This window comes from Myotis lucifugus, unplaced genomic scaffold (genome assembly GCF_000147115.1).
Source record: "Myotis lucifugus unplaced genomic scaffold, Myoluc2.0 scaffold_2, whole genome shotgun sequence".
In the NCBI taxonomy this organism is placed as follows: Eukaryota; Metazoa; Chordata; class Mammalia; order Chiroptera; family Vespertilionidae; genus Myotis; species Myotis lucifugus.
Window position 1 is genome coordinate 4575305 of NW_005871050.1, and position 15913 is coordinate 4591217.

At 43.5% G+C, this 15913-nt stretch overlaps 1 protein-coding gene and 1 pseudogene across 2 annotated transcripts in view; both read left to right on the forward strand.

Annotated features, from left to right (window-relative positions):
• Positions 1-7839: 7839 nt before the first annotated feature.
• On the forward strand, positions 7840-9323 carry LOC102422521 (annotated as a pseudogene).
• A 5332-nt stretch (positions 9324-14655) lies between these two features.
• The window catches only part of ZNF449 (zinc finger protein 449), an 18012-nt gene continuing 16754 nt past the window's right edge, over positions 14656-15913 (forward strand). The window contains exon 1 of one of the 2 annotated variants that reach the window (XM_006082060.3): positions 14656-14701. The gene's annotated coding sequence lies outside the window, so the exon portion shown is untranslated. Of the gene's footprint in view, positions 14712-15913 lie in introns of both variants that reach the window. The other variant, XM_006082061.3, reaches the window with a different exon arrangement.

The window sequence follows — 15913 nt, forward strand, 5'->3', positions numbered from 1 at the left end:
TTCTTTACAATATATGAATATTTGCACTATAGATTTAGCAATTAAAATAGGAATTGAGAATATGTCAATGTAAAGGAATACAGATTCTAGACACAGTCACATGTACATAACAAAATGAAAGAAATTATAAGGTTGGCATTTGAAGTCAGATGATGCCCCAAAGCTATCTCTTATGACTCGTGCTGGAACCAAGTGACTGTGTGTGTGTGTGTGTGTGTGTGTGTGTGTGTGTGTGTGTTGGGGAGGAGGCTGGGGGAAGAGGCCCCTAGGTCCCCTGAATTAACTGGGTTTCATCACACTTTCTAGTTTTTGCACTCTTCTGCAGCTGTCTGTGGTGTTGAACAGTCATAGATAAAGACCAGTCTGAAGTCATTCCCAGCAAGCCCTCAGTGATCCTCAGGAGAAGGGCAGATACACACATAAAACCCAACATAGCCTCCTCAGCTGGGAAAGGCAGATACTCACTCAAGAACTTGGAAATGGTCCCTGGCCAGCTTAGCTCATGTGCTGACCTTTTTACTTGGTAGGCAGCTGGAAATTCTGAGAAATGATGTGGATCTGTCAAAGAGGCCGTGGATGCTGACATAAGCCACACCAAGTTAGAGATGGCCTTTGAAAAAATTCATGTGACTTGCTTGCTTATGCCTGCCTGTGACTTTTGAAAATGCAGAAAAAATGATTTAGGATAACAGAGTCCTCCTTTTGACAGCTGTTAAAATAAAACTGCATTTTCACTCCTTTTGATTTGATGTGTTTTTATGCCATACAGCTTTCTTGATTTACACTGAAGGGGAGTCCATTCATTCTCACATACTAAGCAGCAACTCTCAGATACCGGGGATGGCGAGATCATGCTGCATGTCAGAGTTCTTCCACCTTTAATGTGAAAAAGCAAGGGAATAGTGATGTAGTACCAGGTCACTCCAGGACTCAGAACTCCTCTCCCTGGGCATTTTGGAGAGACAGCCACTATATTCATCTCTAAAGCCTAGTTGCTTACCCTGATGAGAAGACATTAAGAAAGGGCATGAGCTGGGTGGGGAGCTTAGGACACTCTTTGTTACTACTCTGATTCTCATGAAAACATCATTTAGAAACTACAGCTGTGTTTCTTTGTTTATTCTACTAAATATAAAAAAATATAAAAAAATCATGGGCATTTTAATATGAAAATATCAAACCTTCAGGGCCTTCTAAGGGTCATTGTTATTCTCATTGTCCCCAAAGAGTGGAACCCCCCCTCCCAGGTCCCTTTATTTTGCCATGTTGAGTAAACCTGTTCAGGCCACTGTTAACAGAAGAGAATTCATTTGACTGAAGTGAAGCCAGCCCATAGGTCATAAAGACCGGCAGTGCAAGGGCTTCCAGAAAAAAAAGTTCCCCAAAGGAATTGCTGGGAAAGGCAGATACTCACTCAAGAACTTGGAAATTGTCCCTGGCCAGCTTGGCTCAGTGGGTAGAGTGTCGCTCACAGACTGAAGGATCACAGGTTCGAGTCCGGCCAAGGGCATGTACCTCAGTTGCAGGCTCAATCCCGGGCCCCAGTCAGGCCATGTGCAAGAGGCAACAAGTCAATGTGTCTCTCTCACATTGATGTTACTCTCTCTCTCTCTAAAAATCAATGGGAAAAAATATCCTCCAGTGAGGATTAACAAAAACAAAAACAAAAAAATAAAGAACTTGGAAATGGGTGTTAAGTGGCAAATTGGGCATTCAGAAGTGAGAGCTAAGCTGAAGAGAAGACAGGGAGAGCTAAGAGATAGGAGGGGTGGTGGATATGGGCAAGCTAAAATGACCAGTAAGATTACCTTAAAATAAGGACGAAAAGTTCATACCATCATATATTCCAGGCATGACTCTCCTGTAAAGTGATATCCAAAAGTAAACTCCAAGCAGCCTTTCCCTTACCCTCTCTGCTCTCCCCTTACAACTTGTAAACCGTTTCCACAACACCCTCTTGTCCTTCTCACCCACCTACAGTTCATGGGCTGTCATTCTGTCTCCTTTGCTCAGTTTCTCCCAGCTCTTTATTATGCAGACAATTTAACCTCTCCATGTCCTCTGCATACCCCTCCCTGTTCATACCCCCTTTGCTTGTGCATGCTCTGAATTGGCTTTGTCAGAGTATAGCCAGTCTCTCCTCAGAGGGTCAGGTATGGCTGTGGGATGGAGGGGAGGGTGTCTGAGCACCGCTGAGCTATGACTGTTAACCTCCTATTTGTGAGCAAATAAAGGCAGTGGTGTGGAGGAACATGAAGAGTTGAGGTGAAGACCTGAGAGTAGAGCTAGGAGGAGATAAACCAGGGAGCTTGGTAGAGGGAGGAGGAGACAAACTAGAGATCAGGGACCCATTATGGCCAGGCCACTGGCATCTAAGGGAAAACAATACTTACAACATAGAGCTCCATGAACCAACATAGATAAATCTCACAATCATCCTGTTGAGAGACAACACCAGCAGCAAAGAGAAATTTAGCAATGGTGACTAGCACATGCCAGGCAGACTTGGATATATAGGGACATAGTAAAAGTGTCCACACCAGTGCGGCAGAAGGTTCAGGTTGAACTCTATATTACCTCACACTTGGCTGACTCCCCCCAAAATTGGTATTGACGGCTTCACTTCTCACAGGGGATGCCTACCATCCATGAAGGACTGGTAACAAAGGCAGTCTCACACAGATCATGTGAACTCTGACTATTCAGCCAAGGGAGGGTGTGAACTCCTATGGGAGAGTCTGGGTGGGTTGAAGACCAGAAAGGCCCTCTTCATAGAGGCTCAGTGGTGTGCTGAGTTTACGGGAAGAAAATACCCTTTACCTATGGTGATGATGAGGTCTCAAAATGTCCACTTGGGGGGCTTGATCTGTCTCTCCAGAAGTCAGAATCACAAATAAGATATTCAAAAGGGAAATGGCTGCCAGGGAGACAGAGAGAGAAAGAAAGATTGACCAGAAACCAAGGAGTGCTGCAAGGGACCAGCCATGTCCACACTCATCCTCCTTAGGAACTTTCCTCCCTTTGGTTTGTCTAGGGGCACACAGTGCTCCACTTATATGACTCTTCCTATAGCGTTTGACTCACATCCACTGTCCAGTGCCTGGAATACCAATGCCAAGTGTCTCAGGAAGATCCTCAATCACTCCCAAATGCTCTAAAAGACAGGGTCACAATGCTCACCCCTCTTTGATCTTTCTGGGCTGGGGACAGGAATAGGAACAAGAAGTGGATTTGAAACCAGGAAGATATTGCTTCCTCTCCTTCTTCTTTTTTTTATTGGCTGCCTTACTCCCCCTGTTCCACCCCAAGTTAATGCCATCTTGGAGGAAAAAAGAGAAGAAAGGGGCTTACTGATATGTGTGGAGGGGCCTGTGTTCTGGGTGATGACCAGAGACCCTCCAGTGGAATGCTGGAGCTGTGTTTAATGTACATGCACACACTGCCTGTGCATTATGTATACTTACACATGTGCATGTGTGTGATACCAGGGTATTCAGTGGCTGAAACACTTTCTCTTTAATTTCATATCTAACCATAGGACTATGTTTATGAGGGAGGACTGGATGCAGAGAAGGCTGGGAGCCCAGAACAGAACTCCTCGTCTTCCCTGTTCTCTGCTACTCTTAGCCCTCTTGGTAGTGATAGCACCTTCCCCATACTCAGCCTGAACCTTCTTCACCCCTAACTTCTTTTTTGACCCCACAGTAAGTCAACAAATCCCCTGTACTAAACTGACACAAGAACCCTTGGTGGTTTTTATTTCCCAACCTGAGAAAAGAATGTCTCTGAGTAAATGCGTTTTTGCAAGAAGAAGGAGAATCATTGATGTGGCAAGACCCAAAGCAAGTGGGTCAGGTAGGATCAAGGGCACAATGAACAGAGGAAGGAGCAAGTAGTTATTCCATTTGGGATTAGGAGTATTTGTGGAAAGGTGTGCCAAACGGAGTTGTTGCTCCCTGAGAGAATGTTCCTTTCCCTTCATGCTGTGTTCTCCTGGTTTCTGCATAAGACAGATGGATTCAGAATTGTTACTGAGGTCTAGAGTAGTGTGGACTCTCAGCATATGGCGCAACCTGAGGGCATTTTCCACCTGGAGGCTGTGTCAGTGGGTAGAGTCAGATAGCACCCATCAGTACCAAAGATTCCCCCAAATCCTGCAAATACATATTTTTATCTAACTCAGATTTTCTTATTGTTTTTTTCTAGCATGGAGAGCTTTGATTCATGTAATAGCAGATAACTGTTTCATGAAGTTCAGCTACAGAATAAGAGAAACTTCCCAATGGACATGCAAGCATTTTGACACCACTTAGAAGTTTTGAGGATATTGGCAGTTTCTAGCAGATTTGTAATTTCAAGTAGCTCAGAAATGTAACTTTCTTTATAGCTCTATATCTTAGGTTAACCTGCTCACGAACTCCCATTTCTACTGATGGAAGAAATTATTGAACTTTGTCCCTTGAAGGTGACTCAATCTCTTCTAGTTTAAAACTTAATCTCTCTTGTGCAATTAATTATTTATTTTGTTCTGCATTTTAATTGTGTAGATTTAAAATCCAATATCCTTATAAGGGTTGCTTTCCCCTCATATATATACTCCCCCATGTCCCTGTCCCCTTCTTGCTTTCCCCCTTTCCTTCTCCCTCCTTCTAGTCCTCATCCCCCTCTTCCTCACTCCTCCTCCACATCTCCCCTTGCTTTTCTCCTTCTTTCCCTCTCCTTCTCTTTTCTCCCTACCAAATCATTACTTTTTCTGCTTCCCCCTCCTCTTCTGCTTCTCACCCTTCTTTCCTCTCTTCCTCTTCCCCAAGAAATTATTTAGCTACAGATGACTACAGCAAGGACCTGTCCTCTTTTCCCTCTCACCTCTCATAATCTTTGAGTGTTTGTGATCACCACCCCTCATATATTTGGTGGATGGGTGTAACTGATCCTTCCTGGCCTTTGGCACACACTAGCATCTGCTGCCAGTGCTCATGGCTGCTGCCATGGCTTCCAATCAGTATAGTTGTACACTTTGGGGCATCTTCTTCCAAGTTCCAGGCCTTGTCTTGTTACCAGTCCTCTCAGCATTTCTATGGAGTCTCTTTCTGAGCCTATACCTGAAACTCACTCATGCTATTCATAAGCCCTCAAGAACTCAAGGATACTGTCTCAGGATCTCTCCTCCCTAAATGCCAGGGTTGTTTGTTTTATTTATTTATTTATTTATTTATTTATTTATGTATGTATGTATGTATGTATTTATAAATCTTTATTGTTGAAAGCATTACATATGACCCCTTTATCCCCCCATTGACCTCTTCTAACCCGCCTCCACCCCCCCAACCCCAGACCTTCATCACCCTATTGTCTGTGGTCATGGTTATGCATATATGCATACAAGTTCTTTGGTTGATCTCTTCCCACCCACCCATCCACCCCCATATTCCTTCTGAGATTCATCAGTCTGTTCCATGCTTCCATGTCTCTAGATCTATTTTGTTCATTACATTCCACATATGAGTGGGATCATGTGATACTAGTTTTTCTCTGACTGGCTTATTTTGCTTAGCATAATACTCTCCAGACTCCTCCACGCTGTCTCAAAGGGTAAGAGCTCAATTTCTGACCTCCTCTTGACTTCTCCTGTTGGTGTGGGGCTCTGATAGGGTGTGTCCCTCCCAGAAATACAGGTAGAATGTAGGGCCAGGTTCAATTCTGCTCTGAGATTCCCAATATTTCACATTTACTGTCTCAATACTCTCATTCCTTTCCAAGCCTCTTTCCAGGGTCATTTCATAGTTATACAGGTTGTGCACTTTGTAATGAAAGTGAACCCATTCACATGTGATGCACCTTGGAGTTGTGCAGTGCACAGCCTGCCTAGCAGCACATACTGATATTGTGTCCAGCCCCATCCCTAGCTCTAGGAGTGCCCTATTCCCTCTTCTGGGAGACAAGCAAACACTTTATCCTATCCTAGATCCTACTTATCTATGGCTAAAAATGCATATATCTAGTCTCTGAGCTCTAAGCTTTGGCTATCTGAGGGTCTGCATATACTTCTTCCTTTTAACAAAACCCAGCTCTTGCAAATAAAAACATTAGCTTTAAAAACTAAGGTCTATGCAATGGGCTTCCAAAATCTGTTTTAGAAATCCAAAGCTACACCTTGATTGGATGCTGCTTTTTGTCATTCTTCTATTGAAGGGGATTCCTCAGCTTCAATAGGGAAGGGGTCATGAGCAGCAAAAGTGATTTTGGGAAAGAAAACTCTTGGTTTCACATCCCTAAATATTTTCCCACTGCAACTTTTTGTGGTGGTTAGATAGGTCTTGGTGTGTATGGCACAGTAGATTCACAACTGAAATTATTCCACAAGGTCAAGAACACTTAAGAATGGTTCTATATTCAAGGACCAACAAAACAAAACAAAAAGAGCTTTGCCATGTCCACCCCTCCCTGCTAAAGAGAGGGCAGATAAGAAAAGGATTGATGGGGACAAGAACCACAAAGTGATGGTAAGGCAGACCCCCAGGGAGCTGGGCTCTCCTGTCTCTTCCTGGGCTTGTGTCTCAGAAGGGTGCCTGGTTCAGGAAATCTCTCCTTAACCATTGACCCTGAGAATGCTCTCCACCACCCAGAGACACTTTGCTGCTGGGAGGCTCCAGCAAAGGAAATCAGACCATAAGTTCCAGGCCCAGACAATGTTCCCCACCCCCTAATAGCAGGACTCCTGCCTCCAGCAGCTCCCAACACAGGAAACATTCTTCTTGCAGAAGTTAACAGAATCCCTTCCTCCACCACTAGATGGCCAGGTCTAGGAAAACTCTTTTCACCCCCTCTAGCAGCATAAGCAGGGAAGACATGCTATAAACCAACCATACCAAATAGAGCACCACATAATCTCTGAAAATCATACTGTCATTACAACCATAGTCCACAATAGTAGGCCAAGGCTGCATGCCAAACCTAAAAAGGGGGGCTGCCTGCTAAAGTAAAAAAAATATAGCACCAAGTGTCTCCTACCAATACCCAAAATGTGCAGGATACAATAAAAATCATACAAAGAACCAGGAAGGTCACAACTCAAATGAGAAAACAGACTGGCCCTAGCACTGAGATAATTCAGATATCAGAATTCTCTAACAAGAATTTTAAAGCAGCCATCATAAAATAATTACAAATTCTCTTGAAAAAATATAAAATCTCAGAAAACAAATAGAATACATAAAAAAGAACTGAATGAGAATCACATAACTGAAAAATATAGTAACCATGGGGTAGCCACAGTGCAGAGATTTCTGAAAACAAAACCCAGACTATCATCCTGCAAGTGGCTAAATTACAATGTAAATTAAATCCCAAACTTCACAGGGTGTCTTCTGTTAAAGTAAGGGCATTGATTGGAAAGAAATGAGATCTTGAATGTTGGCATGGGGACATATGGACAGATCCCAGTCAAGCTGGGGACAGTGAACCCCTAAATTCTGCTGAGTCTTCTCTGCCAATAGAAGCAACCCTTCCACACCTGTCTGAAGAGGTTAAACCTGCTGTGCCTAAAAACCTTTAATGGCTTCCCCTGAGGTAGTTTACTTCCAAACAAACGTTGCTGATTTTCCTCATAATCTACCCAACACTTGTCTTTGCTTCTTGACTAGTCATGAGTCCTAGCAGGCTCCAAAATGTGAAGTACAAAGTGTGACCCATGAGAAGGCACATTACACATCAAAAGAACTGTGTGATTTTTCCAATTTATACAGACAAAAATCTAGGGAATTTGTGTGGAAACTAATATTAAGAGTATGAGAAAACAATGTGAAGAACATAAAGTTGGATTGGGTTGAATATATGAATATGGGCCCAGTAAGCAGAGATTCTGGACTCAATCATGCAGCTCGATGGATTAGAAAAGGTCTATCACTTTTGTTGGTTGGTTGAAACATGGACCAAAAGGTGGTCTACACTAAACAAATTTAAAATGCTAGAACTCCTTTGGTATACTGTATCTGAAAGCTTAGGGAGACTGGAATGTAAAAGTGGATCTATCATGTAAGACCTGTTCACCCACCCTGGGAGAACATACCTTTCATGACTGTGAGAAATACATTTTTTAAGAGCTCTGTGCTCACTCTTCTCTATAGGTCAGAAATTATAGTCGTGATTACTGCCACTGAACCAGTATCTTTAAATGCAATGGGGATAACTGGATCACAGGGTGATAAGGGCCAAGTGAGGGCACTTAATTGACAAAAAACAAGGTAGGCATAGTTACTGTAATAGACAGCAAAGTCAAAGAAGTAATGAGAACAGTCTGACTTACAAAGACTTATGGCATTGGTTAGTTGATCATTGTGTCCCTTGAAGAGAAATAGATGGGTAGTCTACTATATTCTTACTTGAACTGTATAAGTGAAGAATCCTAGGTCAAGTCCACTGAAGATTAATTTAAGTCACCAAAACAGAGATATATGGCCCCAAATAAATTGTAAGACTTGAGCCAGTTTACAGACTTAGAACCCTTTGAATGAAAGGGGAGACCAGGGAGATTAAAAATGGTGGCAGAGTAAGTGGATGCTGCATGTTCATGCTCCCAGGAACAAACTGGAATTACAACTAAAATACAGGAAAACTTCCTGAATAATCAACAGGAAACTCGCAGGAGAGAACCCTGATACCCGAGGACCGAAAGTTGGAGACCACATAGAGACTGACACATCATCAGGGAGGGGATACACATCCTCTAACTTTAGAAGAAATTTTGGATGAAACACAACATTTAGATATTGGACTCAAGCAGAAACAATGGCTAATGTCTGAGACATTAATCAATAATCCCAAAATTGAAGTAATAGATGGGAAGTATGCCTTCAAGACCAATTACAACTTAAAAGATAAGAAGGCTCTGCTTAGACTCTTAGATAAGCATGACCAGCAAGGCTTAGGAGGAATTCTTCTAGAAGACATAGAGGAAGGACTGCCCAATTCCCAGAAAGCTGTCAAGTCTTTAGGGGACCAGATATTATCTGTAAATCGTCCTGATACGAAGAAAATTCTTTTCTTTGATGATAAAAGCTGTCAATTTTCTGTGGACAAAGAGTTTCAGAAACTGTGGAGGAGTGTCACTGTGGATTCAATGGATGAGGAGAAAATTGGAGAATATCTGAAGCGACAGGGTATTTCTTCGATGCAGGAATCTGGACCAAAGAAAGTAGCCCCTATTCAGAGAAGAAAAAGGCCTGCTTCACAGAAAGAAAAAAAAAAAAAGATGACTTACGACTCATAATGAACACATGGCTGGAGTGCTAAAGGACTACTCTGACATTGCTCCTGGAAAATAGTGAACAGTTTTGTAGGATGAATCAGAATTTAGCCTCTTGGATTTTGCAAGTCATCAAGGATGGATAGAGTTGTCTTGCCAACCTGAATGTCAGCTTTACAGCCTAACCCTCAGGGGGCTTGACGGTATCATCTAAAATGTCATTCTTAAGACCAATGTCAAGAAGCTTTTAAAAAAATGTTTTTATTCAATTCAGAAAGAGGAAGGGAGAGCGAGAGTGAGAGAAACATCAATAAGAGAGAAACATCGATTGGCTGCTATGTTTTATTCTAGGAGTTTTAAGATTTCTGGTCTGACATTACTATGGCTTTATAATTTAACTTGAAATCATGAAGTGTGATGCCTTCCGCTTTATTCTTCTTAGGATTGCTTTGGCTATTGGGGCACATTTGTGGTTTTATATAAATTTTAGGATTGTTTTTATACTTCTGTAGAAAATGCCACTGGAATTTTGATAGGGATTGCATTAAATCTATAAATGGCTTTGCGTAGTATGGATATTTTAATAATGTTATTCTTTCAATCCATGAACACGGGATATCTTTCCATTTATTTGTGTCTTCAATTTCTATTATCAATGTTATGTAATTTTCAGTGTGGAGATCTTTAACCTCCTTGGTTAAATTTATTTCTAAGTATTTTATATTGTTTTCCATAGTATTGTAAATGGGATTGTTTTCTTTTTAGATAAGTTATTGTTAGTGTATAGGAATGCTACTGATTTTGTATGTTAATTTTGTATGCTGCAACTTTATTGAATTTGTTTATTAGATTGAATAGTTTTTTGGTGGATTCTTTAGAATTTTTTCTATATAAAATCATGTCATCTTCAAATAGAAGCTATTTTACTTCTTCTTCTTATTTGTTCTGGTGCCTTTTTATTTCTTTTTTCTACCTGATTGCTTTGGCTAGGAATTTCTGTTCTGTGTTGAGTAAGAATAGGCACCCTTGTCTTGTTTTTGATCTTAGAAAAAAGCTTTCATTGTTTTTCCATTGAGTATGATGTTAGCTCTAGGCTTGTCATGTATGGCTTTTATTATATTGAGGTATGTTCTGTACCCATTTTATTAAGAGTTTTTATCATGAACAGATTGAGTTCTGTCAAATGCTTTTTCTGTGTCTTTTGAAATAATCATAGGATATTTTTCTGTCATTGTATTAATGTGGTGTATCACATTTACTGATTTGCATACATTAAACTATTCTTGCATCCAGAAGAAAAAAAAGAAAGGGGAGTCCAGGTCTCTGAAGGAAGGACCCCCTCCATACTGCCAAAAATATATACTGCAAATATTTCTGCCAGGATTTACCAAAGAGACATATGGCCTTTTAACAGGCTGATTGTGCATGAGGGGGAAAATAATCAAACTTTTCAGGGAGTATTGAGCACTGCTTCTGGATTGACACTAATTCCAGAAGACTCAAAGTGTTTCTGGGGTCTACCAGTCAGAGTGGTGGTTTATGTAGGTCAGGTGATCAATGGAGTTTTAGATCAGGTCTGTTTCACAGGGTGTCCATTAAGTATCTAAACTCATCCAATGGTTATTTCCCCAATTCCAGAATGTATAATTGGAATAGATATGCTCAGTAACTGGCAGAATGCCCACATTGCTTCCCTGGCCTGTGGGGTGAAAGATATTATGGTGAGAAAGGCCAAGTGAAAACCACTAGAATTTCCTTTACCTAAGAAAATAGTAAACCAAAGGCAATAAATACCACATTCTTGGAGGGATTTCTGAGTCTAGTGATGCCATTTAGAACCAGAAACATGCAGAGATGGTGATTCCCACTACATGCTCATTCAACTCGCTTATTTAGCCTGTGTAGAAAACAGATGGATCTTGGAGGATGACAGTGGTTTATTATAAACTTAGCCAGGCAGTGACTCTAATTGCAGCTACTATTGTAGATGTGATTTTATTACTTGAGCAAATGAACACATACCCTGGTACTTGTTATGCAGCTATTGATCTTGCAAATGCTTTTTTCTCACTAACTGTTTGTATAACTACCAGAAGCAGTTTGCTTTGAGCTGGCAAGGCCAGCAATACTTCCATCTTCACTGTCCTACATCAGAGATATATCAACTCCCCAGCCCTATGTCATAATTTAGTTTGTGAAGATCTTGATCAATCTTCCCTTCTACAAGACATCTCAAAGTTCTATTACATTAATGATGATAAGCTGATTGGACCTAGTGAGCAAGAAGTAGCAACTACCCTAGAATTCACAGCTTCCCTGGGCTCCAGCTTGAAGCTCAGTAATTTTCATACAGTTTCCTGAGGCAAAGTCTTTTCCAAAAGCACTTCTATTCCCAGCCCATTATTTTTTTAAATATATTTTTATTGATTTCAGAGAGAGGAAGGGAGAAACATCAATGAGAGAGAATCACTGATTGACTGCCTCCAGCACGCCCCCTACTGGGGATTGAGTCCCCAACCTGGAATCGAACCTGGGACCCTTCAGTCTGCAGGCCGACGCTCTATTCAGTGAGCCAAACCAGCTAGGGCCCAGCCCATTATTTGCAACCTGGAGCCAACCTGCCGTCACTCATCATCATAACAGGGCCCAATAGAAAGGGAGATTATTAAGGGAATCTGAGGGTAAACCTTCAACAGGAAACCAGTTGGACCCAAGAAGATAAAAGGATGGTTTAAACTAGAAGGGTTTTTGACACCATGCCCACGAGCAAAAATATGTGTAGGTGATTGTATGTGGAGGGTATGGAGAGAGGGTCCTTGCCAGTACACACTTTACCCTGTAGATCTTCTGATGTACTTCATTCCTCTTTCACTCTCCACCTTTCCCAGATACTCCCATTCCTCACTTCTGGATAAGCTAAATTGGGGAGACCTGGGGGCACTGACCTCAAAGCCTCAGTGCCAAACTGTTTTTTCCATGTTCGCCATTAAGACCCAGCTCTGCAGATGAGACCAGACTGCTGACCTTAATATAACAACAGCTAACAATTTTAAGCACTACCTTCCAGAAGTGTGATCAAAATAGACAGGCTACTCTCCCTCTAATCCTCAAAATAATCCCGGAAGCCATTTTACCAAGGGGAAAATTGAGTCCCAAGGAGGAACAGTAACTTGCCAAAAGTCACATAGCTAGTGGGCAGCCAGCAGAGACAGGACTTGAACCCCTTTGATCTAACTCCAGAGCTAACACTAACTATTGCAGCAGCAACTCTGACTCTCCATGGAAACAGGCACCCTTCACTATTCACTCTGTGTGCTTGGTGGGAAATCTGGAGAATGAAAGTTCCAGACTAAACTATAAAATGTCACTTGGCCATGTAAGGTCTACTCAGGGCAATCAAGACAATCTGAGTGGGGAAGTAAGAGTCTGTGATGTCACAGATTTGGGGCCCAACCAACCACAGGTGAAACCTCTCTCTCCCTCATCTATTCCCTCAGTCTCACAAGCTCTCTCTGCACATACTCTAAGAGTCACAGTTTCTTTACAGCTCTGCACCCTGCTATGGCTCTCCTGGGACAGGAAGGTCAGAAACTGCTCCAACATCAGAAGCTCTAAGATCTGCTTCATTGTGTGCATCTCAGGCCAAAGCCACCGACCCACGGCAAAGCTCCAGGAGCCACCTAAGGGTTTCTCCAGGGGCCAAGGTCAGAACCCACAGAAGTGCAGATAGGAAGCCTTCATGCTGGACCTTTGGTCAGCAGAAACAGCTCTTGGCTCCAGGTGCAGGAATATCTTCAGTTTCACAATCAGGAGCCCTTTTTGCTTCTGGGAGCCCAGGTCAGGCCATTGTCAGACTCCTGGACCATTTTGGCCTTGAAATCAACCTCAACTGCAGGCTAAGTTTCCCCTAGCACTTCTTGCAACAATAAACAGCATGTGCAGGAATCAGCGTTGCTGAGGCTTCATGTCCCAGCCCATAAACCCAACTCTATCCCTGGTGGAGCTGTTTCCAATACTTTGGTTTCTGTGGGTTCAGAGAGGTGATGCACCTGCCATGGAAAGACACAATGGCAGACAGCTCTCTACTCTCTGTCTCAAACCCATGCAGGACTGGATGCTGCTCTCACACAGGAAGTACCAGAAATAAAGTTTGGTGTGCAAAAACCAATAGTACCGGCTCCAAACCAAAGTGATGACAACTTTACCAAATGACAACATAGCATCTGACTGCCCTAAAACTCACCACTGACCACCCAGGCAGAAAAATCTGACTCCAGGAGTGGAACCAGCAAGGAACCAATTGGAAGACAATAGAGGTGGGGCATCAGGCAAACCTCAAAACCTACGAACCCTCTGGTGGTAGCTGAAAGGTGAGAGGAATAGAAGGGTTAGGGAGGTGGAAGCTCTGGTCTTTAAGAGAAGAAAATACAAAGTTAGATCAAGGCCATTATGAGCTATGAGCCAAAGAATAGAGTCACAAAGAAAACTTATTAAAATGGGAATTCTAGCCCTGGCTGGTGTGGCTCGGTTGGTTGGAGTGTCATCCAGTACTGTGAATTCTAGAGTTATGGCGAGATCCAGTGCCTCAGAGTGTTGGGATGGGTCCCAGAAATATAATTTTTTAACAAACTCTCCCTAGAAATTCATCCCACATATAGAGGTTTGAGAATCAGTGGCTACATCATAACAGATTTACAGGAGGGCAATGTGGACTTCAAGAAGGAATTTATCTGCTGAGATGAACTTCCCATGGTCAACCCAGGGCCCAAATTTAATAAATAATAAGAGCTTACCAGCTATTTGCCGACAGGGGCTTCCCCAGGGGAGTTCAGACTGAACTCTGAGCTTCCGGCACATTGCCTGGTTTGTTTATGCCATCTCAGTAAACCACTACAGGGAAACACTGGTTTCCTTTTTCCTCCGTTGGACTGAGAACTGCCCTATCCATTCAGAACTTCATATTTGGATACTTCATTTACATAAAGCAGACATAATTGAGAACCTGAGCAAGAACTTGCACTATAAAAGACATCCTCCCCTTTGCCTCAGTGGAGCAAAATAGAAGTTGCTACCTACATCTGTGTCTCCTGAGCTGCAGCTCCTTTTGGTGCAAATAAAAGCCTTTTATTCTTTATTACACTCTAAAATTTATTTTGGTTTACATTCCCAACCGCTCCTAGTATTCTTGAGCTGATGGGAGAGAAGCCCTGGCTAGGATCAAGAACATGACAGGCCCCACCCAACCCCCTGGGACTTAGAAGCCTCTAAGACCGGAAATGGAATCCCTTCCAAAGAAAAGCTCCAGCCCCTCTAACGTCAGCAATCTTCTTTCCAGCCCCCCACCCGCAGGGAAGGGTAGCCTGCGGCCTGCTGGGAGTTGCAGTCCGCTGCGTGGCCCCACGCCTGCGCACTGGGTACTGCACCAAGCGAGCTGGGAGAGCCGTGGGCGCCCAGGCGGTGAGTCCGGGTGCGTCCGGAGGGCGTGGCTGTCCCTGGGGCGCGGGGAGTGGGGCTCCCTTCCCGTTTGGGCTACAAATATTTGCAGCCTCCAGGCCTGACCTGGTGGCGGGCCCCTGTCCCGCCTGGGTCCCCGCTGCCGTTCCTTGAAACCCGGCCGGGCCTTCCCGGGGGTCCTCTGGGGCTGGCGTCGCCCCTCCAGGAAGCGAGACATCTACGCCTGGAAGAGCGCTGGGGCCGCGCCCTTGCCACCAGCATTCGATTTTAAACCGGCTTTTAGACATTTAGGGATTTGTCCTCCTATCATTTCCCCTAGTGCCCTCTTTTCACGACTCCCAGTGCCTCTTTCCGCACACCTCTCTATCCACGGCCCGGTGAGCGCGGGCTCATTCCGGACGGTTTGGAGAGAAGCCATCAGCCCCGAGGGGAAGTGGAGTTTTCATCCGGAAGGGCCGATGGGAGGAAACCCGGAGGGTCAATTCCGTGGGAGACGCGGGGTAAGGTTTGGGTCAGTAAGGGAAGAGCTGCCTAGCTGTGAGGCTGGAGTACACGAAAAGGTGGGTCCCCAGACTAAACCGTCAGGGTTCCTGGATGCCCTCCAGCGACCCTTAGGTACCTACACGGGGGAATAGAAGCTTTCTAGCAACGAGTTCTCGCGAGCAGAGCTGTCTCTGGGCCGGGCATATTGCTGTTCCCTTTCCATCCAATTGGATCCCTCAAAAGCAATTTTATGAAGAGGATGCTACAAAGAGGCGCTGGGTGTCATTTAAGAAACTAGCCCAGGGATGAAATGGAAACAGAGTGAAGCTTTTGAATGACCAGGCAGGAAGAGATTCGGGTTTTTTGTTTTTTTTTCCCCCCCTTGATCGCGTCCAGGAAAGAAGACAGGTATGTGAGCTGTGGGTAAATTCAGAGAGGACCCATAGCACACGGGCAGGTACCAGTCTTCACACCTTTGGAGACATGTATGTTACCACCTATGTGACCTTGGAGATTGCACTAAGGACATTTAGATGTTTTCAGACATGAGCATTGCAGGAGTCTATAGTTTCTAACTTCATCACCATTTCTCTCTGGCATTTGCTATGGGTCCTGGGACATGTTATTCAGTTCTCCGAAACCTCAAACCTCAGTGCCCACATCTGTATTCAGGGTATAATACTAGTACCCACCTCCTAACATTGGGTGAGAACTAAATGAATTAATATATAT